At 46.4% G+C, this 27,260-nt stretch overlaps 1 protein-coding gene across 1 annotated transcript in view; it reads right to left on the reverse strand.

Moving 5' to 3' along the window:
- RIC3 (RIC3 acetylcholine receptor chaperone) overlaps positions 1-27,260 on the reverse strand; it is a 220,833-nt gene that overhangs the window by 170,254 nt on the left and 23,319 nt on the right. The gene's annotated exons all lie outside the window — the stretch shown is intronic.

A 27,260-nucleotide genomic window follows, 5' to 3' on the forward strand; every position in this document is an offset into this window, starting at 1 on the left:
ACACACCTTTGTGCGACAATGTGAAAACTTATACATAGCCCAGATGCCCCTTGGAATCCAATACCAGAACTAAATTCCTTGCTAAAATCCTTTCAAATGGACTAGCAGAGAAGGTTCACACCCGGATCCACACTGATCAAAATGTCTTTATGGAAGGGAGGAGGACTAAACATTGCTTCTGTAGGTTGTAAGTGGCCTTAACAGTAACGCCAAGGTTGGAGGGGATACCGCCCTGTTCTCAATCAACTTCTGAAAGGCATTTAATACCTGACCCTTTATGCTCACAGTGCTTGAAAGAATGGGATGTTGCTGACGCATCCTAGGGTTTATTAACACATTATACACTTTCTCATCGGCCCAAGCACGGGTAAACGGTGCTCATCCTGCCCCTTTTAAGATTGGCCAAAGCACAAATCAAGAGTGCCTGCTTTCACCACTCCTGTATGCTCTAGTTATTGAGCTGCTCCCACAATGGATAAGGCGAGACGCAGGGGTATGGGGATTTCACTGGCCGGTCCCGATGATAGGACCACTTTACATGCAGATGACCACCCTACTTTTTGTGCAGTAACAGGAGTTTTCCAACCCAAGAATATTCCACATTGTTCAAGCCTATGGCGAGTCATCTGGTCTCGCGGTCAATTGGGGGAAAACGACATATATGCCACTTGTGCGAGTCCCTCCACAAAATGCCAATATCTTGAAATTAACTTTTGAGTAATGCCTAGACATAACCACCTTTTGATATGCTGATAAGGTCTCAGGCTTGGAATCCAGATAGACTGGCCACCTGTTTAAGGAGTGTATAATTGCATGGTGGGTGTCTCTACAGTCTGCCATCTGATATGCTTAACCAATGCTTTTCAACTCTCCAGTGAAATTCTTGCGATTTTAGGAAGTGCATGGGGAATGTGTGCACCATTAGTGACAGAGTATAGATCATACGGTTACATTAACTGGCACACTACGTGCAGAGCTTTGCCATTCCTATCACAAAAGAACCAATCATTTTGGAGAATGAGTTGTGATACCCAGTAGTAAAGCTAGAGATTAGGAATACCCAGTCCGCTGTTAAATGTGGCCGGTGGGCACTTAGATAGTGACATATGTGGGGTGCCAGCCACCCATAAGAAGCATGTGAGGTTGTGTTGCAATGAGAGGAAGAAGTCCAGGGGGAATGGTTAGGGGTAGTTCTGAATGACAAAGAGGCTGTGAGGGAGGATCATCATTTCAAACAAAGCTCCACAAACCACCATAGTAAGTGGTAGTCTGGCCCAGTTCTCCATGCTGGTATGGATGGGCTCTGCAGAGGGACATAATTGAAATTCCCGGCTAAGAACTCGGTCGGTCGAAATGAACATCCTCGTAAACGTAAAATTGAGTTGGAACTAATTTCTATTTTTTTTATATTTGAAGCTTAGGTGTGCCCTTAACAGTCATGAAATGTTGCTCCAAGCGATGTTGGAATTTCACTGGCTAGAGGCAAAGAGCACAATGGAGCAAAGTGGAGAGAAGGGAATCTCACATATTCACATATTCTTAGCTCCAATTCCCCCAATTTTTTCCTGTGCCTCAGGAAACATTGGGCGAAGGACTTGCGAATTCTGGATGACAGCGATTGGACCGCGACCACAATGGCCCTGCAAGTAATGGCCCTTTCAGCCAGACTCAGACTCATTCAATGTAATTACTTGCATCATGTTATCATCATCACTCCAGGCTGTGGCAGATGGGTAGAGCGCTTTTCGGCTGCTTGTCGACAATGCCATAGTTCTGAGGGCACACTCATACATACTATTTGCAGTTGCCAATCATAGCTACATACTGGGCTAGTATACATACACAACTTGGAAGCGTACTGGGCTACAAGTATCCACTGGAACCTGGGGCGGCCCAGTTGGGGATCATGGATGGCTTGAAGGAGAACAGCTGCGGTCGCCTGTTGACATGCCTGGCCTATATGATTGCAAAATGTGACATTGCAAAAAATTGGTGAAGCAGTATCCCACCTTCTCCTACCCCCACTGTGGGTGAATGGAAAGGAGTGATGGACAGATGTGCGCATGTGGAGGACACAGTCTATTTTATTGGATTTGGTATAAATGGACTCTGCCTAATGATGTCTGATAGGCTGGTCCTGACATCTACCTACATAACATTGTGCACAGATATTATCGGGTATACAGGCTGCTGACTTTTTATCTCCTTTCTTTTTTAGACTAAATGTGTGATGATTTTGCATAAACACAATAATTACTGTACCTGTTTATTAATGTTGCATGACTATATGATTGTTTGAACTGGAAATGCAAATTAGAAGAATTATTTTAAAAAATGATAAAAAACCTGATAATAATAGCCTGACAAATCTAGACTTTATGGAAATAAAACACCGTAGAAAAAACATTACTATGAAAATGTGATGATTTCCAGTGCACCGTAACCATGATTAAAGCCTTGATCAGGTGTGTGTGTGTGCTTTTTATTTACAAAGACAGTGATAGATCCTAAGTACAAATGTAGCTATGGTTAGGTCCAACACTCCATTCAAAAGGCATTTTCTGTTTTGTTTGATGGATCTGCACAAAAGTATAAACAAAAACATACATCCACTTTGGGTTATTCAAGGCAATATTTGTCTACTCTAGATCCATCAGGTGGGGCCAAAATAAAGGTAGGATCCCATTTTAACTCATAGGATAGGATTCCCATCCCATAGGAGTATTTGCTCCTCAATACAGGAACAATGGATGATTGGAACTACACAAACCCTGGAATGAATTTAGAACACAACTCAAGGAAGTGCCTTTGCTTAGTTCAATGTAAATCCATCAATCCATCAGCTAGCTGGGGGCAGGATCTTAATGGATGCCAGGCCCTACAGCAGCCCATGCCACACACAGCCGAAGGTCATGTACTTCTTAGATGACTTTCCACAGGAGCCTGGGTAGAGACATTTAATCGAAGCCAGGCCTTGTGCCCAACCCCTACAGAGGATAGGGTGCACGGCTAGGGAGCAGGTCAGGCCCAGCAGTCAAACTCCACTGTGCTTGGTAGAAGACTGCATGCTGCTCGGGTTGGCCCCTCCACAGTGTTTGGTGCAGGGGACGACGAATGTGCGCTGCAGGGGATGGACTTCCTGTGGGTGGTTGGGAACAGACTACTCCCACTGCATATGGCAGAAGGCTGTGCACTGTGTGGTTGGTGATCTGTGGGGGATGTGCAGGCAAATCTCAGTGAGAATAGCTGAACTTCAGAGGCTAGGGCCTCTGAGCAACCACCTCTGTACATGACCAATGGCCATGTGCTGTAGCAGTAGGCTGACCACAGGTGATTGGGGGCAGGACCTGGCCAGAGGCCAACCCCTGCCCCAACCCCCTGCCCAGGCTGAAAGCAGAGACAGAAAGCCGAGGTAAGTTCCTAAAGGTTACTCCCAGTGCACACGGCAAAATGATGTGAATTGTAGGAGCTAACCACCTGTTGAAGCCCTGCAGGCAGTCCCCCTAAGCGCACAGCAGAAGTCCCAGGGGCCAGGTCCTGCAAGCAACTCCTGAACAAAACATCCATAGCATGGCCTTGGTACTGCATGGAGGGTTGGGCACATTACAACCTCTGGATAATATCATGAGTAAGGCAATCAGTAATGCCATCAATTATGTCATTTGAGATGTCATCAGTGATTTGATGTCAATAATGATGTAATTTAAAATTTCATTGGTGATGTTTAATGTGAGGTGATAAGCAGTGAATGACAGGTCTAGTGATCCATGGTTAGTTTAACTAACTTTAACTGGTAAAGTTCTGTGGTTTTTAGATTGTGTTCTGCTACTTTGCTTTAACAGTTTTTTTCAGTGAATGTTTGTGTTTTTATATCAAGTGCCACTGCTCCTTCCATCTTAACAACTATTGACAGCTGATCCCTTCTGAGCACTTCCTTTGGCTGTGCGCAAAGAGGGTGCAGTGGCCCTGTGGCCACTGCACATGATCTTTGGCCCTCTACAACAAGGTCGTGCACTCAACTTGCAGTAAGCAGTTAAGCCTTGCTCCTAGCCAGTATATATTTGAGGGGTGTTTTTATGTTTCGAAATAGATCTTTTTTTGTTCTTTTTCCAAATGTATTTCTGAATGTTTCAACACTTCTTAAAAAATTGTTATTCATTTCTGGGACTATTTTTGACAATAAATAACAAGCATTTGCAATGCAATAGGTCTCGCATTACTGTAAGTTTGAGCTATTGGCATTACCAATAATAATGCAATGCCAATAGCTCAAACTTTCAGTAATGCGGGAGCTATTATATTGCAAATATATATATATATATATATATATATATATATATATATATATATATATATATATATATATATATATATATATTTCTCCAGTTTCTATCCCTTGCTTGGAGCGCACTCAGATATCAAGCAGGACTCCATTGTTTGTTGTAGAGTCCTTTATTTTAGCAAACCGGCATTCCTTGCAAACCTTTTCAAAAAGCCCTACGCGTTTCAGTGCTCCTGCACCTTGTTCACGGGCTGGTGTGCTATTTCCTGGCAGATTCACCAGGGCGCCAAGTCAGCTCCTTTAAATATCAGTTGCCCGCCCCCTCGTGGGCTTGCTTCGGTGCAAACAATTAAAAGGCATTCTGGAGCTTGAAGTTTTCCTTCGTGTTCTTCCGCCCTATAGTGATTACTGTCATCAATAGTCCGTTTATTCCATCATTCCTATTACCCTCCAGTGGGTCGTTTGTGAGGAATCCAGTTTAATTCACGCTGTTCAACTTGACAAGAGCAGAGTGTCAAGTTGAACAGCGTGAATTAAACTGGATTCCTCACAAACGACCCACTGGAGGGTAATAGGAATGATGGAATAAACGGACTATTGATGACAGTAATCACTATAGGGCGGAAGTACACGAAGGAAAACTTCAAGCTCCAGAATGCCTTTTAATTGTTTGCACCGAAGCAAGCCCACGAGGGGGCGGGCAACTGATATTTAAAGGAGCTGACTTGGCGCCCTGGTGAATCTGCCAGGAAATAGCACACCAGCCCGTGAACAAGGTGCAGGAGCACTGAAACGCGTAGGGCTTTTTGAAAAGGTTTGCAAGGAATGCCGGTTTGCTAAAATAAAGGACTCTACAACAAACAATGGAGTCCTGCTTGATATCTGAGTGCGCTCCAAGCAAGGGATAGAAACTGTGGAGAAATATATATATATATATATATATATATATATATATATATATATATATATATATAAAAATTTAAGCAATTGCGGCACCCTATTTAGCTTAAGATGTTTAAAGCTAAAGCGTGGGTGTTGTGATTCTAAGAAAAGTAAAGAAATTGAAGAAAAAAAAATGTGCAGCACATAAGAACCTAATGGCATTTTGAGGTCAAAAGCAGGCTAACGCACTGGCCTATAGGGTCCAGTATGTATTCTGTTTAATATGGAGCTGGTTGCGGACCAAACTCAAATCTGTGACTGTGATGGGTGCAGCGCAAACTGGATTTTGTGGACATGCTAGAATCAGATTAAGAGTGCTGATTCCAGCCACTGGGAGGAGAGTTACTGAGGAAGTGGGACAAGAGTGGAAGGCACAAACAACAAAGAGGTCCTTACTCCTTTCTAAGAATGTGAAAAGAGATCACTCAACCTCCTGTTAGGCAATGTACAGACACCGTACAGATCCACAGACACAACCGCACCGCAAAAGTTACTGTCTATTTTTTAAAAGGAGGAGAATTTTGAGAGCTGATCAGCCAGGCCAATATGTCACCAGAGTGACCTCATATTGAGAGACCACTGGGGGATGAGTACATAACAAACAGAGGAACTTGAATGAAAGTAAAATGTAACATGATTCTACAGCTGCGACCTCAGCTGTGGTGTCTCGCAGTATAGGAGATTGCTAGTTCAGGGGTGCTTAAAAGCAAGAGATAGTTGAAAAGATGAATTCAGGAAAGAATTGAAAGAGGAGACTAAATACGACAATTGAAGGGCACAGGGGGGCTGAAAACACGAGAGTGTTAAAAGGTGCAATCAATTTATAGGATGGAACAGAAAAAGAGGTAGCCATAGATGCCAAGGATAACCATTTATTTATGACTTGCTATAGCATTACGGAGACAAAATGTATGTCCCTTTCCCATGCACTCTTCAGAAAACAAATATGGCCAGCAGAGAGACACTCCACAGCCATATATCAGGGAGTTGCACAGTTGCAGGCATGGTCGTAAAGCTATAGCAATGACTATTTCTGCAGGACAAACATGATGGAACTGTTTGAACAGCTAGCTGCAGTCACATGTTTTAGTCATGTAAAAGTCATCTGTGGCACTGGTTGCCCCGGGGAGTGATAGATCGGGTGCAGCACTGCAATAGCGCAGGCTGACACTGTGAGCTGTGTCATCTTTGGCACCTGACTGCTGCTGTAACACTGTGAGCACCCTTGCTGTTGTGACGCGGGCGGCATGAGCAGATCCCAGAGTCATGGCGCCGAGCAGTTTGAGATAGTGGTGGGAGAACTGTGCAGTAGCTGCGAGTAGGTGTGGCATGCTGCTCCTAGCCGGGTAGGACCTGTGGGCTATAAACCACACTATCTGCAAGTTAGGTGAGCGATTTGGCTCCTCGATGACCCATATTTGAGTGTGATCTTGTCTATTTGACAGAGCATGTTTGGTGAGGAGTACTGGGGTGAAATGTCCAGCTTGCAGTGCTCGTTGAGGTAGCTGATTGCTACACTATGCTGCCCAATAATAAAAGCGGGTGCTGTGCTGCAATATAAAAAGCAGTGCCTGTGTTGTTAATCTGAAAGTGGGCGCCGTGCTGAAAACTAAAGTGCGGTGCCTGGGGAGCAGAACTGGGTTGAGGGGCTGCAAGCTGTGGGCGCCATTGTTGACATGTGTTGATTGATTTCAGGGAGCCACACAACAACAAAAAATGCACGACTGCCATTCTCGAACCTGAAGCTTGCCTCCCGTTTAAAAAAACAGCATAAAGTGTGTCTTATAACCACAGTGCTTAAAAAAAATATATATATTTTATAGAATGAACAGCGTTAATGACACAGCAGCCATTAAAGCAAAACACACATGATAAAGCATGGCTGCACTGCTTAACAACAAGCGGTTGCAGGAAAGCATGTTGTGCATGCAGTAGGGGAAAGCCATTTACGAAAATAGTGTTTACAGACTGTAAAAGAAACACCACAAGTAGGGCCAATCCTCATGGAAGGTTACAAAAGAAGAAAAGGCAGTACTAAGGAGGGACTACCTAGCCTATTCACGAATCAAAAGCAACCATTTAGAAAGGACAGAAAAAGGAGCCAATTGAAAAGATGGGGGGGGGAAATGGGCAGAGCTTCAAGTCCATACCTGAATACAGCATGTCTCGAAGAGACAGCGCAAGCGCTGCCTAGGCGAGACCTAAAAAAAGTAGGTCACTAAATGAGAATAATGGAAGAACACAAGTCAGCCAATCAAAACAATAGTAAATAGGCTATACTCCAGGGGAGGGTCAGACACATGAAGAGGATGGCAAGCCACTGGGTAGAATAGAAGCGAACGAGTGACAAAGCCAACCAATGGCAAGCAGTGGGCAGACTGCATGCCCACTGAATATTTTTGGTATGGTCCACAGGAAACTCTCACTTGCAAACAGCTAGAATCTGTCTGCGGGCTGAAACTTAATCAGGACCACAACTTCCAGCATGTAAAGTGAAAACCTGAACAGGATGAGATACTCATGCTGGAAATGGGAAACCCGAGAGCCCTGGGTAAAGAAACTCGGATGACTTGGGGAGCCCCAGCTCCATTCCTTCTGCCCCACCACTCCCCAACACCAAGGCTGTTGATAGAATATATAAAAGTAGGAGCAGGCTTTAGACAATTGCCTGTTGTGGGTACCCCTTGCAAGCGAGGAAGATGGGGGGAGGATGCAGGAAGAAAGGAGAGGTGGTTGGGGGAGGAGGACAGGCAGCTAGTAAAACACAATAATACAAAGTACATCTGTGCTGGATAACTGCCAGAGAGAATGTAGAGGACAGCAAAATATACGTGTCACCGAAAGCCACACAGCGTATTTCAGCACGGACTGTGGAATATATAGGAGACTATCGCGTGAGAGAGGGTAGTTTATGCCCCAAACCCACAGCCCAACCTATGGTGTTATTCTCTGCGGCACCCAATAATGAAGATATGCCTACATGTTGTTAATCACCACTTGTTTTCTGTGATGACAGAGCAACTGCGGACACCGAGGGGCTCCAAACGGAGGGTCTAGTTGTGCTTAATAATACACCATTGTCCCGGCTGCGCACGTCATCCTGCCGCGATTCTAAAACAAATGAGTTGTGCGTGAGAGCGCGCAGGCTTGTGTGAGGGAGCAGGCCATCTGTTTTGCAATATGGCGCACGAGTCTGGGCACGATAATGCAAAACAGATGTCGGCCGTGCGGGTAGCAGACACCAATAGGCTGTGGGCGGGGAAAATGCGGGACATTTCACCCCTTCATGCAGATCTGGCTCATCTTGGCTCACTCCCCAGGTGTCTCGCACCACCATCACAAATGCACCGTACTCCAGATAAAGGGTGGTGTACAGATCTGGAAAGGCACACAGCCCTCTCTCCGCATATAGGTCACCCACTTAATTCACCACCGCCTTACGCCACGGAGTCGGGTCATGAGCTGCCAACATGTCCCTCACCTTCGGTACACTCCACAGTGGCAACTGCGAGGCATATGCCGCACGGCGACATCCAGGTTAGATGTACATGGATGTACGTGTTTCAACTGAGCCTGGCCACCCGGGTCAATCTGCTCAGTCCACTCAATGGGCCACCACAATTCATCAATCAGTCCAGCACCTTAGTGCCAGGAGTTCCTCACGGATCACCACACTTTCCGCCAATGTACTGTTAGCCATTCAGCACATGGGCGACTGCTGCAGCATGATACAGCTCGAGGTCCAGCAACCCCAGGCCCCCGGCTGCTACCAGCCACTGGGGAGTGGTAATCAACTCTCTTTTCCATCCACTCCCCCAGATCAAGTCTGATATAATTCTTACCAGTTCCGTAAAGAAGGCCCGAGCCGGCATCGCTGGAAGGGCCGAAAATAAATACAGAAAACACAGCAAGACTACTATCTTCACTATGGACGTACATCCCATTGGAGATAGGGTAGGGTGCATCTAGAAAGCCAGGGACTGGCATACAACCAACAGAGCTCTGCTGAGATTACCGCCAGGAAGTCTTTTTCTGAGTTCTAGACGTTGTTCCCGAGATAGCAGAAGGTCTCAAGACACCAAGGTAGTTTCCAGGCCTCCAGCCCCTCCCCCCTGCCTGCCGCACACACTGAAAGGTAAACAGGTAAGAATTCCCCCAGTTATGCTGAGGCCTGTCATCTCTCCAAAAAGCTCCAGTAGCACAAAAACAAGACCGGTAGCACCCATCAGTGGTCACAAATATATATACGGGCCTCATCGGTGTACAGTGCAACAATATGACAGTTTACCCCTACCGCCACGCCCCATTAGAGGCTCTGATCCCGAGCAGATTGGCCAGGGGTTCCATTGCCAGGGCAAAAATTATAGGTGAGAGGAAGCAAGCCTGCCGGGTACCCTTCCTGATCACAAACTGGCACGAGACTTGTTGTCCTGTTCTCACTCTGGCCTGCCAGGCTGTGTAAAGCAGCATGATCCCGCTGAGTCCAATTCCCAGGTCCTCCAATACCAACAGGTAGTTCCACCTTAGGGTATCTGTTAGAAATGGGGGTCTCTAGTTGGCACTTTGTTACCCTGTCCAAGTAGGGACCCTTCTTCCTAGTCAGGACAAGGAGGGATACACTTATAAAAGAACCCCTGCTGATCCCCTTGGCAGCTTGGTATGAACAGTCAGGCTTATCTCGGAGGCAGTGTGTAAAGCATTTGCACATAAGATACAGTAATACAATGAAAACACTACAAAAGGACACCACACCAGTTTTAGAAAAATATCCAATATTTTATCTGTGGAAACAAGATCAAAAACAATAAAAATCCAACATACAGTTATTAGAAATATTAATAAGCAAAAGTAGACTTAAAATACAGTTCCTTGAAGTCGATTGCTCCGTCCAGGGCCATCATGGCATCGTGAACAACAAATTCAAACAAATGTGGCTAACCACAGCATCGTGGGCGAGCTATGGTGTTGGGAAGAACAGCAAAACAGTCTCATTAGAAATGCAGGGCGCCGGGCATCTCGCAGTAAGCTCCGAAGAGCCAGAGTCAGCAAGCGTCGGTTCTGGAGGTTGGTGCAGGAGTCATCAGGCCTTTGAAGTCACACGTGTTGAGGATCGAACTCCGTGTGGTTGAAGTTGGGAGCGCCGGTTTCAGCGGGCGGGGGGCTGCAGTGCGAAGTGCAGCAGTACGGCATGCAGTGCCGTTAGGTCGTTCATCGGCATCGGTGAGACCAGGGCTGCGCTGAGAAGTGGTGCAGTGCTCATCGCGGTGCTGGCAGGTCACGGTGCAAGCAGTGGATGTCATCGTTGCTGAAGAGCTGTTTTCCACTGATGAACCCGAGTCGATGGCGCCGGTGTTGTTAGGCCAAGGCTACAGTGTGGGACGGGGAGGTGCACCATGTAACTTATGAGCGGGCCCTCAAACCCGGGTGCAAGCAGCAGCATCTATACTGGTGTGGAGCGGCATCGTCGGGATACCAGGGCGGCGGTGTGAAGCGAGGCGGTTCAGTGGCGGCGTCAGTAAGACCAGAATGGTGGTGGGAAGTACGGCGGTGCCCTCTGCGGTGCCTTCAGGACAAGGAAAAGGCAGCGGCGTTGTTGACGGCATCGGGTTGCTTTTTTTACTACTGCAAAAACAACAGTTGATGGACAGAATGCAGAACAATGTCATACATTCACCCCAGTACAAAGATCTGGGCCTAAATCCATCTTTTTTTGCTCACCATGCCATTCCAGGTTGAACCCAGCCATATGCAAATCAGTCTTGACCCTGTGCCTCATGGGAACAGTCCAGCCCGAACTGCCAAGCCAGGCCCTTCCTGGACTGGAAACAAGCATCCTAGGATCGGTTTCAGGCTTTCACCCCTCTTCAGCCAGGATAGCTTGATTCCAGTGGCATGGAGAGCACGGGACCCATGTCTGGGCATACCCGTCCCACTCGGGGTGACAAACGCAAAAACAACAGTTGATGGACAGAATGCAGAACAATGCTATTCCAGTTTGAACCCAGCCATATGGAAATCAGTCTTGACCCTGTGCCTCATGGGAACAGTCTAGCCCAAACTGTCAAGCCAGGTCGTCTCAGGAGGACATGGCCTGGCAGTTCGGTCTGGACTGTTCCCATGGGGCATAGAGTCAAGACTGACTTGCTTATGGCTGGGTCCAAACTGGACAAAAGAACGATGGATTTAATGCAGTTCTTTTGACTGGGGGAGAATGTTTGCATTGTCAGCATTCTGTCCATCATTTGGTTGCTGTAACACTTTTCGCCCTAAGTGGGATGGGTATGCCCAGACTTGGGTCCCTTGCTCACTGTGCCACTGGATTCAAGCTAGCCTGGCTGAAGAAGGGTGACATACCCTGAAACCCGTCCCAGGTTGTTTGTTTCCGGTCCAGGGAGGACCTGGCCTGGCAGTTCGGTCTGGACTGTTCCCATGGGGCACAGGGTCAAGACTGATTTGCATATGGCTGGGTCCACACTGGGGTGGCGTGGTGGCGCAAAAGAACGATGGATTTAACCCAGATCTTTTGACTGGGGGAGAATTTTTGTATTCTCAGCATTCTGTCCATCATTTGTTTGCTGCAACATTTTTTTCTACTGCAGCACAAAACACACAGTTTTGAGTGCTGGTAGCAGATGAACTTGAAGTCTTTGCTGCTCCTGAGACTTTTTGAACAGGGGGCAAGCTCTACCTCAAGCCGTTCAGGAAACTCAAACTAAGAAGGTGGAGAAAGTTCAGTCCTTTCTCTGCCCAAGACAGAAGCAGCCACTGCAGGCCAACACTGCAATGCACACAACAAAGCGGTAGTTCCTCCTCACAACTTCTCCAGCCCTTCCTCTTGGCAGGTTCCTTGATCCAAAAGAGTTCTAAAGTTCTGGGGTATGGGCCCCAATATTTATACCATATTTTCCCTTGTGGCAAAAGTCTCTCAGCTCAGTCCAAACTAGTTCTGTCCTCTCTGGTCCAGCTTCTTGGCAGGAGGTGGAGACAGCATTACGTACAGGAGATAGGGCCTATTCAGGTGCAAGAAAAACTGCTCTGACTACTCAAAATGCAGCCCAGGTCTATTCAGCTCAGCTCTGAGTCATACAGGAAAGGCAGGACACATCTCAACCCCCGTCCCCCACTAGCTGTCTGCAGTGAATGCACATCCTAGCTCCTGTCACTCCAAAACCAGTCAGTCAATACACAACCCAGCACAGGCATATAAAATAGCTAACCAAGCAAAAGCCCACTTTCTGTAAGTTGCATTTTCAAACACATAATTTAAAAACCATCTTTACTAAAAAGAGGTGTTATTAAATTCTGAGTTTTGAGAACCTAAACTCCAACGTTATATTTTGTCCCCATGGGAAGTTATACTTGTACAATGTTACAAAGTATCTCCCATGCTATCCTATGGAACAGATAGCCTTTCAACTGTGAAAAACAAAATACACAGTATTTCACTATCAGGATATGTCACACACACAAGACATGTCACACAAACAAGACATGTCTGACCTTTCACATACACTGCACCCTGCCCATAGAGGTACACCTTGGGACTATCTGAGGGGTGCCATACATGTAAGAAAAGGGAAGGATTGGGCCTGGCAAGTGGGTGCACTTGCCAGGTCGACCAGGCAGTAAAAGCTGTGCGCAGACACTGCAATGGTAGGTCTGAGACACCTCTGAAAGGCTGCTTGTGTGGGTGGCACAATCTGTGCTGCTTGCCCACTAGCAGCATTTGATTTACAAGCCCTGAGCACACACTGGACACTATACTATGGACTTAGCAGTAAATCAAATAAGCCAAACATGGAAACACCAATACATAAACATAATTTACAGTAGGAGCACTTTCACTTTAATACTGAACAGCAGTAATAAAGAGCGCAAAGGCACTAAAGCAGCAAAAGGAAGTCCAACATACCATTAAAACCAGGAGGCCAGAAAGCAAAAAGACAGGGGAGACACACCAAAAGATGCCAGGTCTAACAGTATCGAACACCTTTTCGATGTTTTAGGACACCACAACCGGGAGGTCAAGGGCTCCTTTAACTGCCCCCATGATATGGCAAGTGTTATAAAAGGTTTCCCCATGGGGAATAAAACTATCATGGTAGGGGTGCACCAGCTTCTGCAGCAGGGGCAACAGCCTGTATGCGAGCACCTTGCTTAAGACCTTATAAGCATTGACAGTGGGCAATATGAACTGACCTTCAGAGGTTCTCTGCCAGACTTAGGAAGTACAACAATAAGAGCTTTGCAAATGAATGTTGGTAGTATTCCCTCCTCGTGCGCCTCCTGATACATATTGAGCAGTTTGGGGACGAGGGTCGCACCATATGTGGAGTAAATTTCCACTGGGACCTCGTCAGTGCCCAGTACTTTGTTGTGAACCATTTGGTGGATCGCCGCTCGCACTTCCTCTAACTGCAACGGATCCCCTAATTCTTGCAGTTGCAAGGGCATCATACGGGGGAGGGTGGTAGAGTGCACGTTCTGGACTTGGTCTTTGGTCAGCCCCAGAGGAGGAATACAATGCCTCCTAGTATTCTGTGAACACCAAGTTGATACCGGCTTGCGTACTGACCCTGCTACCGGTGGCATCACGGATCACCCCTATCAGGATTCTAAGAGCTACTGACTTTAATAACCATGCCAGGGTGCACCCCGATTTGTCACCGTTCATGTGTTGCTTGGGGAGAAAGGTTTTATAGTGGATATTGCTGAGTTGGAGTGTCTCATCCCTATGCCATTTTCACAATGCCGTAAGCTGTGCCCAGGCCTCCACCATTGTCACTGCCTTCTTCTCGGCCACCTGCATTTGGTCCTCTAATGTCAGTAGACTGCGCAGGAGGGATGCTCTCACCCCCAGGAAGTTTGTATATAGTGCTCCCTTAAGACCACCTTCATCGCTTCCCAATCAGCCACCTGGTCTCTACCGGCCCCTCATTGTCCTCTAAGTACTGTAGCAGGTGTGTGCTGGTGGTTTTCCAAAAGAATGTGTGATGCAGGGCCTCCAACTTGAACATCCATGTTGGAATCGAATCGTGCACTCTCCCCCATCTGAATGTATCTATTGGTGAGTGAGCCAAGAAAACACACTTATAGTCATAAGATAGGCTCCTCTGGGTCCGTGCCAGAAAGTTCTGGTCCGGGGGGAAAGCCCCACTCCCGGTTTCGACCAGGACCCTCTGAGCCATCCTCCCAATAAGGCAAAGCAAAGCAAGGAACCCCCTGGGCACTTACCACCTATGCACAGTCACAGGTCTGGCAGCTTTCGTCGTGGCGAGCCCACTTGCGTGACAGAGTCCTCCTCCCAAGGGCTCTAGAGCAGGTGCACCATCACCGACTCCAAATGTGTCTCGGGACTAGGATATCATATCTGTTTTCTGTTATGCAGGGAGACCTCTGGAACTGCCTGAGCCAATTCTTTCACCGCCTGCTCTTCTGAGGAGCGAGCCCCGGACAGTAGCGTGACGAGGAGGCATCCCCTTAGACTAGCCCAGCAGATTGCTCTCTTCTGGTCCAGGCGGATCCTGAATCCCTTTGGATCTCAACCACGTCCAGGCCTCCCCATATAGAAAAGAAGTGGGTCACATCCGAATCTACCACACTGAGCCGTGCCGGGAAAAGCAGTGTATAGGCAGCCCCAGGGAGTGGACCTGTCCCTTGATAGCCCCGAAGGTGTTGCACCATCTCTGAACTTCGGCCATGTTGTACCGGTAGGCTGTTCTGAGGTTCCCTTTTGTGCCTCCAGGGGCCTTTTGCATGGATCACTTGCAGCAGGAGATCTCAGTACCTGTAGTTTAATAGCTGGACTATCACTGGGCGCAGTGGGCCCCTAGGGGGGCTACTGGGGACCCTATGCACCCTTTCAATATAGAAGAATTTTGGCATGTGGGCCGCCAGTACTACGGATGTCAGCCAGTTCTCCACAAATAGCTCCATATTTGGGCCCTCCAACCTCTCAGAAAGCAGATATTGTTATGTCGGGATCGCCCGTCAGCATCCTCTCGTCAGACCTTCAGCTCCCACACCACCTCCAGTATGGTCAACGGGCAGTCCTGCATGGACGTCATGGTAGGCCGCATCAATGTCAAGAAGTACTCTGCTTCGTCCATTCTATCCAACAGTTTGTCATGTTCTCCTCGCTGCAGGCCAGTCTCCACCTGTATCGCCCTGAGTTGGGCCTTCACAGCATTTTTCAAGTCATTAATGGCTTGTAAGATTTTATCAAATATCCCTGTGTGTTTCTCCAAGGTCGTTTCTAGTAGGCAAATCGGGTCCACTGGCGATGGGGGAAGCTGGCAGCATGTCTATGATGGATTTTGAGGGTGGGGGATTCAGAACCATAGGCCGGACCATAACCAGACATCGTCATGCGGAGGGGAGGGGGGGGGGAGTGTGGGTGCTACACTTTCGCCAGTCAGAAGTTTCACTAAGCGCCTTCAGTAAAAACTGGACCCCAGTGACCATGAGAATAGAGTCAGAGCAGTGCAGCTTTATGGATTTTGCAGCTCACTGACCCCGCAGTTTCTGTGCTCCCAAATTCCTGGGCCCCCTCCACGTACGTGCAGTCTGCTGAAGTGCCTGCGCAGCCCAATGACGCTTCCAGGATGTCTCCTCTTGTCTGCCAGCCAGGGTCCTGTGCAGACCCCCTTAGGGTGTCTCTCCGTGCAGAAGAGCCCCTCTTCTTTGCACTCCAGATGCTGCTCTCATAGTAGCTACAAGTCCACCCAGCAGCAGTGAAGCTCATCAGCCGTGCTGAACCAGATGGGACCAGGCCAGGAGGAAATGGGAGGGAGGCCATCTATCACTCACCCTCCGATGCCCCCCAGCAACAAGGAGACTTCTTGGGCCCTTATGCGCTATCTGCGAGCGCAGTCTCATCAGTCCAGCAGTAGCGTTCAGTAAGGGCAGCCGAATCCTCACCCCAGTCTTCTGGCCTGTCCTGGCCTCACCACAGCATGGCCCGATAGATGTGGGCCCCGGCTGCTGCACTTGCACTCATATGGGCACCCGCCAGGCTGAGCCCCAAATCAACACGTCTGTCCGCCTTGTTCACAACCCTCACTGGGCCGACACCAGCCTGCGCCTCACCTCCGGCTCACCCAAAGCCCAACCGCGGGCCTGCTACCCTCCTTCTCCGGACTCCTCATGGCAGCATCTAGAATGCGGCCCGACCTCTGCTGCAGGCCACGGGCCGGGTGAGACGCGCATACCATCCTGCCTCCATCTTGCAGGTGAGGCCTCGAGTGCAGACATAAAGATAGTACTCGTAAATGTCCTTTGTGAATTCCTAAAATTGTAATCTTGGAAGTCTGGTATACGTTTAGACCAAAAATGTAAGTTTACTTTTGTGAATCGGGCCTAACATACGCTAATGGTGGCATGTTGTCCCTTTTCACCAGTATAAGTAATACAGACATTTGCAACTGCAATTGGAGCACAAAAAAAGAAAACATGACATTGAAACATAAGATGCAGTGCTTCTAGGATAATACTTATTAGGTTATGCATGTATCTATAGCAGCTGGCATCTGGCACGAAATCGAAATTACTATCATAATTCCTCTGGCTCCCATCCTACATGTCCCATAATGTTTCTGGGATTAACAAGACAAAGCAAATATACAGCTTCACCAACACCTCAGGGTCACCACTGTTCTGGATCTAGAGGGCAACTCACACTGTGGCCATAGCTTCAGTTCCCATTATATTTATTAATTTGCTGCTATTACAAATTTACCTGCCATACCTCGTTCATGGTAGCCTTGTGTCATCTTTGGTCAATTTATTCAGGACCAGATCGATTTCAATTCCTTAAATTTGTAAGTATCTTATTACTTACCTCAGCCCAACTTTTGAGGTTATCCCTCCATTGGACAATCTGTGGAGAGCTGTTGCTTTGCCATGAGATTGTGATGTGTCTTTTTGCAAATTTTAAGCCTCCTTATAGCTTTTGCTCCTTGATAATATACCCAGAAGAGAGGCCTCAGGGTCTTTTTTTAGCGGCAACCCTGTTATGTGATATCTCTGGTTTAGGACGGTTGGCCAATAGAAGGACAGAGCAGGGCATGCCCAAAACATGTGCTGGAGATTAGCGATTCTGGCAAGTGGCAGGGATCATCTATTCAACACCACTGTGTCAGATAATATTGGCACAATATGTGGAACTGTAGTAGCTGGAACCTCGTATTTCTAGACACCAATTTGGGGTAGTCTACAATTTGCTGCCATTCACCATCTGTTATGCATTCATCTGCATCGTCAACCCACAAATTATTACCTTTGCACAACGACTTCCTGGTCTGGGCCATCAGCGCTTTATACAAACGAGTCACTACTCCTCTATGCTACCGACAGTTAGTAAGATATTTAACACTTCATGCTGCTTCAATATCTCCATATATGCACCCCAGGTCTCTAGTATCAAGGTGTATTGTATCAATCTTTTCAACACATTGTATATCAAGAACGCCTGAGTAAGGATTTAAAATGTACACATACTCCCATCATCCAATAGATTCTCCAAGTTGGTCACTTTTGCCCCTGCTCCATACTTTTGTATCTGCTCATTCAGCAAGCTTATTAAATGCAACTCGGGCATATGCAACATGTGCGGGTGAAGGATTCCTTCCCACAGTATTTTGCAACTTCTATGAGCTTATGGAGTGGGACAGGTCTTCTGTATGGTTCATGTAGAATACTCAACACTCTCGTCCAAATATATCCATCTCCCAGATACATCTCTTGATTTCTGACACCTGCCACCCACCTAGCCAATCATTGTAGCTGAGCAGCTTTGTATTATAATCTGCAATCGTCTCTACTAGGCCCCCATCTTTATCTGACAACTGCAACTTGCTGGTACTGCATTTCTGTCTCTTTCCAGCCCACTCTATTAGGTGTGGTGATTTATCTTTTTACGCAAACAAGGGAAGGGTCAAGAAGAGATACTATCAGATAATTAAAGTATCGCGGAGGTTTCTTCCAGAAATTCACTAACTTATGAATACCCACCATTACCTTCTCTAGGTTTACCTCAAGCAGTTCAGCATTGGTACAATATATCTGTGAGTCCAAATACCGAAATGTCACATGCTCCCAGCTTAGGGCTAAGACCGATAACCTGTGTACCACATTTGGTTCAAGCTCCCATAAAAGGTACACCTAAGAATGAGCATAATTAACTTGTTATCCCGAGACTTCCCCAAATATCCACATGATCTCCAGGACCTGTGGAACTGCTGGGGCATATCACATAAGTTCAATAGAATATCATCGGCATATAATGATAATACATGCATCTTGGTACACCCTCGATGCCTCACCCAACACTATGTTCCCTGAACATTGCCACCATTGGGTCCATTGACGGGATGGCAGAGGGCAGCCCTGCCTAGTCCCACGTTTAACTGGCCATAGCTCTGAGATAACCTTTCTAATCCGAATTCTAGCTTTGCAACAATCGTATCCATTTCAATATGCCTTCCCCAAGTCAGCCTCCATTAACACTGCAAAAAATACTCCCACTCTAAAGAGTCAAATGCCTTCTCCATGTCAATTGATTTCACTACTGATATCTGATCATCCTTTGTACATTCTCGCAGGACATGGACAAGATGCCCGACATTCATGGCCATACACCTAGTGCGAATAGATCCCTTCTGATCATTATTTACCAGGGTGGTACTCATGGGGAATATCCTGTTCCCTATCATCTTGGCCAGGATTTTATAACCCAAATTCAAAATGGATAATGGCTATATGATGTAAGCGCCAACAGGTCTTGACAGACCTTCAGGAGGAGCAAAATTATGGCTTCCCGCATACTTACAGTATACCTTGACCAAACACCTCCATGTAGACTTTCATAAACGTAGGTGTACAGGGAGGCATATGTACAGTAACATTCAGCCAGGCAGAGTCACACAGCCACTGTGATGAGATATGTTAGAAATAGTATATCTAATTACTAGTATAGAAAGAATAGTCATTTAACTTATGCTGTAGCCTGAAATATAGCTATAAGTCTCAGAAATGTTTATGGAAAATACTCACATGATAATGTCATCAGTGATGTAATTTGAGATGTCCTCAGTGATGTCATCAGTGAAGTCACTGACCATGTCATGAGTGATGTAATATGTGAGGTCATAAGCAGTGCATTGCGGGGCGTGAGTTATAGTTAGCTCAGCTCAGCTAACTATAACTGCTGAATTTCACTGGTTCTGCAGGAGTGAAATCTGAGCCTAGCTATAACGTCCATGTAACCTTTTGTTTTTTTCAGTAAATTTCCAAGTTTTTCTAAGCTCTATTTCCTAACTATAACGTCCCTGTAACCTTCGCTTTTTTCAGACAATATATACAATCCCTGTAACCTTCATTTTTTTTTACAGTAAACCTTTTTCTCACTCTTTTTTTTCAGTCAACATATATATAACAAATATATGTAACAAAGGTTATAGGGACGTTATAGTTAGGTTCACGTTTTACACACACAAAACCATAGAAATTCAGCAGCTATAGTTACAGTTATCTGAAGAAACTATAACTCCTGGCCTAAGGTAACTAACTCCCATCCCCGCCACGCACAGTTTTCTCATCAATAATCTTTTTTGCAAATGTTGCAGTGATATTACCAGAGATGTCATAGAAGATGTTATGAATGATGTAATATGTGGGGTAATTTGCATTGCACGGCAAGGGCGCAAGTTATAGTTACCGTAGGGCATGAGTTTTATTTGTTTCAGATAACTATAACTATAACTGCTGAATGTCTATGGTTCTGTGTGTATAAAATGCAAACCGAACTATAACATCCCTGTAACCTTTGTTTCAGTGAATTTCTATGGTTTTTCTAACTTGAAAGTAATATTTATTTATCAAATGCTAATCCAACATGATTACAGTTCATTTTTTAAGGTGGAATTGCAGAGAAAACATCTGCTTTGCCATCGCCAAGCCCAAGAAGTTAAGATCATTTTAACTTTACAGAAGTGGACCTTCAACTGGGGCACAAGCTATGTTTGCATTTGTAAGTGCTCCCCGTTGAGGTTTAATTTCTGTGAAATGAGCATCACAACCAGAATGGAACCTCAATTTACCTAAGAAGAGTCCACAGTTTTGCAGAAAATGTCTACCCAACTGGAGTACTCTCTACTGGTTAATTAGTAAGTGCTACCTCTATGGGTAAATGTCCAGTGATCTTGTGCATGCAATTTTGGCAATGTGATTGTTCCTCGAGTGTCTTCGTTCACAAATCTGTTATAACATGAATTCTCGTCTAGAGGACGAGACTGCAAAGAGATGAAGGGAACCCTCTTTTTACACAAGAAGAGTCCACAGTTTTGCAGAAAATGTCTACCCAACTGGAGTACTCTCTACTGGTTAATTAGTAAGTGCTACCTCCATGGGTAAATGTCCAGTGATCTTGTGCATGCAATTTTGGCAATGTGATTGTTCCTCGAGTGTCTTCGTTCACAAATCTGTTATAACATGAATTCTCGTCTAGAGGACGAGACAGCAAAGAGATGAATGGAACCCTCTTTTTACACAAGAAGAATCCACAGTTTTGCAGAAAATGTCTACCCAACTGGAGTACTCTCTACTGGTTAATTAGTAAGTGCTTCCTCCCTGGGTAAATGTACAGTGACCTTGTGCAGGTAATTTTGGCAATGTGATTGTTCCTCAAGTGTCTTCGTTCACAAATCTGTTATAACATGAATCCTCGTCTAGAGAACGAGACTACAAAGAGATGAATCTCCACCAAACAAGTGTACTTCCTCTTAGCTATATGAAGTAAGAGCTTCTTTGTTTGGTGGAAATGTTCTCATGTTCCTCTGCATCAAGAACGTGTCAGCAGAATCTGCGGGAAAACCGCTTGGGCCCTTAGGTAAGCTATTCATCAACCTGGGTAAAGGCGTGATGTCCTTTGCATAATACTAATAAAAACAGGGTGGAGCCAAACAGGTGGAGTTATCAGATGATTTTAGGCATTTGCATATTTGGGGTAATTAAAAGTGAGAACCTTAGACGGGAGACAACAAGAAAGTACCCACTCATCACAGTCACTACAGAACAGACTGCGCTCCAACAGAGCAACAATGTGTTCACCTCCATTAAAGATTTCAGATTGTTTTTTGATGTGGAGTTGCAGAGGAAACACACTTGCTTTACGTTTGCCAAGTCCAAGAAGTTAGGATCATTTGTCATTTACACAAGTGAGTTTCAACTGGGCACCAGCAATAAAGGGGGAGGAGGAGCTGTACGGACCGCATCCCTAGGCAGATTTTGGCCCCGGGGTCCCCATTCCCTAGGGCACGGCCAGCTAAAATTTGGTGCCCTGGTGCCCACCCAAGGCACCCACCATGTTGTTGTTGGGGGAGCCTGGGGGAGCTCTAACACCCCTGTTGTCCCTGTTGGGTCCCCGCCTCCATCGGGAGCCGGAAGTGCTCTTGCACACTGGGAGCAGCAAGAAAATGCTACTCTCTGCATGCAGAACCGATTTTTTTACCTGTTTCCCTGCCCGTTTCACAGCAGGCAGGGAACTCATGAGCATTTTTCCTGCTTTCGCCCGATGGATAGGAGCTTTAAATTGCTCCCGTCAAGCGGGAGCAAACATGTTATGTCCTGGAGGTGGGCACCTGGTGCATAGTTGAGCAGGCCCTGGGGGATGGGGTCCCCAGGGCCATTAATGGCTCCAGGAGGCAGACCGTGCAGCCCTCCTCCCCTTATATTGCACGGCTGGGCCCCGAGAGATGGTGTCCCTAGAGCCAATCGCCGCCTGGGGAGGGGGGCTGCACAGCCCCCTCCCCCTTTTACCAATTGGCCTGACCCTGGGGAGGTGGTGGTCCCTGGACCAAAACAGGCCCATGAAGGGGGCCGCAGGGACCTACTCCCCATTTTTTAAATCAGCCTGGCCCCAGGAGGTAGTGGGCCAAAGAGCCAATTACGGCCCAGGAGGGAGCCACACAGCCCGCTCCCCTTCTATAAATCGGCCCCAGAGAGGTGGTGGTCCCTGGGGTAAAATACAGCCACCCCAGACCAAAACAATCCACTAGAGGGGGGACCCCGTGGACCTCCACCCCCCAGGACCTGGCCGACCAAGGGGGGCATAAAGAAAACAGACGTGAGAGACAGCATTTTTTTTGTTTTCTAGTTTTGCCGTAAATTTGCTGATTCTCCTAAAAATCGTGGCAACATTGAAAAAAAATATGCTTTTGGCCCCCAGCGGTGTCCCTGTTTGACCCATCCACCAGGCCTAGGGGATCAGGGTAGAAGTACCCTGCCCCCTTCTTTTTTTCCACCTTTTTTCTTGGAACTTAGATGCCAACACTTCAAGCAGGAAGTGTTGGTAGCCAATCAGATCATACCATGAGATCTGTGGGATCAGCATCCCTAGATATTTATAAGTCTTTTTTCTTTAATAACTCCATAACTACTGAAAGGATTTACACCAAATCACAACAAGCACTGGCATAGCCAATAGGTCTCGCTTTTGGGACCTTATAAGTATTTAGTTATGCAGCACAATATCCTTGGTTCAACAACATCAACTGTTGCATTGCTAAACACTTATAAGGTCCCAAAGGTGAGACCTATTGGCTATGCAATTGCTTGTTTTTTCATCCCACTTAGATCCCTCCTTAGCTACGTAGCTCTACACAGTGGTCAAAGTGGGCGGGATCAGCAGGGCACGCCGTGCCTTTACTTCTTGAATTTAATAGATTCCGTCCCCATACTTTCTTCTTTTAAACATGCGTCCCCGACTGCAGAAATCGCCATGTTTGATAGTTAACGCTCGGCTTTTGGGGACGTGCGGAACGGGCCGAGAAGGAAAAGGATTCTATCTTTTTCTTAGTGCCCAGAGAAGACAAAGACAGTGTCCAGTTCTCCTGCGGCTGGCAGTAGCCCCCCACCCTTTTGTTCCTCCTCTTCCCTCTTTCTGTCTCGCTCCTACTCATTTAGTGAAAACCGAGACTACAAGAATTGGTTCTCTTCTCTCTTTCCACCTTTCGTTTATCTGCTCCCCTGTGAAATGGATCCAAAAAAGAAATACACTTTTGCTGGAAATGACGTCTTTTTCTGACATTTTCCAATTTCTAAGTGCAGCCTTGGGGTGAAGAGAAATAAAACATTCAAAATATGAAAAATAAATACTAACCAACTAAAGCAAAACAGAGTGGTTGCCAGGTGGCCAGATTGATTTATTCACACCTAAACACATTAGCACCACTTTACAGTGTTTGCCAGTGAAGCGCTACTTTCGTTTTCTCTTCTCTCTTTGAACAACATTGTTTTCCCGGAGTGGGAAAGTGCACTATTCCTGGAAGTACTGAAATACCTGCTTGATGGATGAAGTGGAAAACAAAATGTGTACATCGGCTGTGCGTTCACGAAAGTGGTCTTTCTAAAACATAGCCTACGTTTTGTAAGGATATAAGCAATGGGCATTGAAAAGGGCCCCTTCTGGGCCCTATAGTCATGGCCTTAACTTTTCAGGAAAAAGCACTCTCTAATTTCTGAATAATGAGTGTAAAAGGAAAAAGGTAACCATGTTGTTCCTGTTTACATTTCACATGCTTTACTTAATCTTGCATTTCCAATGAGTGTTTGCTTTTTCTGGTTGTTGTTAACTTTTTTTTAGGCAGCATATTGCTCTTGTCTAGTGTGTAATTTGAATTGAGTCAAAGTCAAAGTCAAAGAAAGTTTTATTCGATTGCTATATCAGACAATCATAAAAGCACATAAAAAAGCATTAAAAAACATATCATTGAGTATGTAAGTTAGATAATATCCTGCAAATGTACACATAATCTCTGGTATGTTCCAAGATTAAACAAGCATTGGCATGGCCAATAGGTCTCGCTTTTTAGAACCTTATAAGTGAATAGCCATGAAACACTTCATGTTGTCTGATCTAGGATATTGTGCTGGGTAACTATACATTTATAATGTCCCAAAGGCAAGACCTATTGGCTATGCATTGGGGGTCCTTGTAAGTGTTTAGGTAGAGCTATTGACTTTGGCAATGTTTCTAAGCTGTGCTGTAGAGAAGTGTGGCTGCTGTGCAGCATGCTAAGAAGTTGTAATTAAAAAGTGTAAGAAGCGTTGAGTGATGCTGTGGTGGCCCTGAGTGATGCTGTTGTGGTGCTGAGTGTTGCTGTAGTTGCGCTGAGTGATGTTGTGGTGCCCCTGAGTGATGCTGTGGTGGCGCTGAGTGATGCTGTTGTGGTGCTGAGCGATGCTGTGGTTTTTCAGAGTGATGCTGTGGTGGCCCTGAGTAATGCTGTGGTGGCCCTGAGTAATGCTGTTGTGGTGCTGAGTGTTGCTGTAGTTGTGCTAAGTGATGTGGTGGCGCTGAGTAATGCTGTGGTTGCCCTGAGTAATGTTGTGGTGTTCCTGAATGATGCTGTGGTGGTGCTGAGTGATGCTGTGGTGAAGGTGAGTGATCCTGTGGTGGCCCTGAGTGATGCTGTGGTGGTGCTGAGTGATGCTGTGGTGGTCCTGAGTGATGCTGTGGTGGTGCTGAGTGACGCTGTGGTGATGCTGACTGATGCCGTGGTGGCGTTGAGTGATCCTATGCTGGCCCTGAGTGATGCTGTGGTGTCCCTGGTCACACTAGACCTGGAGATCATGAAAGGAGGAGCCATTCGGGAACCCCTGTTGACAGTACAGTTTAGGGGAAGATACCTTTAAGAATGTCGACTTCTCAAAGCAGGTCATCAAATTTGAGTTTTTCTTTGCATTTGTGGACTTGTTCTCTTTTTCTAATTATGAAAGTGGGACTACAAATACCGGAAATTAACTAACTGCTTGGGCATAGACCTAGAAACATTGAAAGCTCGGAGACGACCGACGCCAACAAACACAATTAAGCAAAAGAAAATCATTTAAGACCAAAACCCACCGAAGGAGACCACAGAAAATTCCACAAGGGTTGAAACGCAAACTGGAGCATATGTTATTTAAAAAGTAAGAACGGTTTGCGACTGCAACGGCAGAATTTACAATAAATGTTATACTGACCGTTGGAATTCCTGTCTACTTTGCTGGGAGACTGTGGTAAAATCCAGGGTGGATTTGGGGTAAAGAGATTGTCGGTGGCCTGCTTCTTCCTGAAGAGCCTGGTCAGGGTCGCTGATTTGGAGTGGCTCTTCTTCATGGCGTCGGGTGCTCTGGCCCGGACCTCGGGTGCTCCGGGCCTGCTGCTCTAGCAGGGCATGCTGCATCACTGGGGAGCACGGCATAAGTCATGAATCAAGCCCAGAAGTACTATTATGAGCAGTTCAAAGCAATTAAGGACTTGCTTAAGTGTCACAATATAGAGTTAATCAAAATAATTATATTTTGTTCATGTGATTGTTATGAATTCAGAGTCTGTTACATGTCTGAAATTAGCATTTTTGGTTGCTTTTTGCATTAGCGGCACGCTGCGCTTTATCTTTTTATTTTAAAAGCTAAAGCGTGCCGTGAATGTTAGAGAATTAAACAAATAGAAAAGCAAGGCGGCGCCCACTGTGTTTAAAGGTATAACCGACGTATAAGCTGCATAGCCGGCAATGATGTAAAGGCGGCCACCGCCTTCCTTTTGTGTTTAATTGCCTACACACATGGAAAGAAGGAGAAGGAAAAAGCACATTTGGCTATGTTAGAAGCCACCGAACTGCTAATAATAGATGTATGGGCACCATTTTAAAGTTAACGTGCAGATTGTAACGATGTTGAACACAAAAAAAGAGAAATATTGCAAGTTAAAGCGTGACGTTGCAGCGGTTTAAAAAAAAAGTTTGTTAAGCCGCGCGACGCTCGTTAAAAAAAAAACATTTGAAATGTAATCGCTCTACAGGACAGGGGTGGATGTGCGCAACTTACTAGTGCAACTTCAGGTAGACGTTCCCCATCAGCTGCTTCGGGGTCCAGCAGGCCATGGGTCCTGCCAACTGCTGCCTGCAGAAGGGCACGGTGGCAGCCAGCGGCATGCCCGGGGTGAAGGAGTTTATGTGGCCAATGTTGCGTGCCGTGGGCAGTGGGGTCCTAACCACAGCCTGCAGGGCTGGCAGGCAGCTGGCAAAGGCGTCCTTCTCAAGCTCTAGCGGGGCACTCTCGGGGAGCGTGGGAGGAGGCGACGGGGCTGGGGGAAGCGGGGCACCATCATCCTTCTGCGGGTGCTGCCTGCCCGGTGAAATGTTACTGAGGAAAGAGAGCATGTGTCCATGCCGCGCCTCCTCTGGGGCTGCACTGGCGGGTATTGCAGACATTCGGCTGTTATAATTAGTAGAGCTAACTATAACTTGCGCCCCCGCAATGCACTGCTGATGACGTCACATATTACATCACTCATGACATGCTCAGTGACATCACTGATGACATCTCAAATGACATCACTGATGACATCACAGATGACATCATCCAGTGAAATGTCCAACTAACTATAATGTTCCTGAAACCTATGTTTTTTTTAGGGAATTTATAAGGTTTTTTAAAGGCTAATTTCTAACTATAAAGTCCCTGAAACCTTTGGGTTTTTCAGTCATTTTCAAAGGTTTTTTAAATGCAAATTTTTAACTATAACATAGCAGTCGTGTTTGCAGAGTGGTGGAGAAAGGTGAGCATGGCCTCCGAACACCTCTTAGCAATCCCACTGTGTGGGATTTACTGGAGGTAACAGGAGGGGTAGTTAGCCACCAACGTCAACCTTGGGGGCCAACTACCCCTCCTATTACCTCCAGTAAGTCCCACACAGCAGGATTTCTAACTTCTCATACCAGGCCACGACCCCTTTCTCCACCACTCTGCAAACGTGCCCCCTGGCACGTTGTAAGTTGGGGAATTAATTCCCCTTGAATACTGAGGGTCTCTGGGGGCCAACTAGCCCACCAGGTACCTCCAGTAAGCACCACAGAGATGGACTGCAGAGAGGTGGTCCGAGGCCACACCCCTTTTTACACCACTCTGCAAATGCGGCTCCTGGCGCACTTCTGCTCGGAGGATGAAGTCCACTAGTGTCCTGAGGTCCTCAGGACACAAGAGGACCTCATTG

Source organism: Triturus cristatus, chromosome 3_2 (assembly GCF_964204655.1).
Source record: "Triturus cristatus chromosome 3_2, aTriCri1.1, whole genome shotgun sequence".
Classification (NCBI taxonomy): Eukaryota; Metazoa; Chordata; class Amphibia; order Caudata; family Salamandridae; genus Triturus; species Triturus cristatus.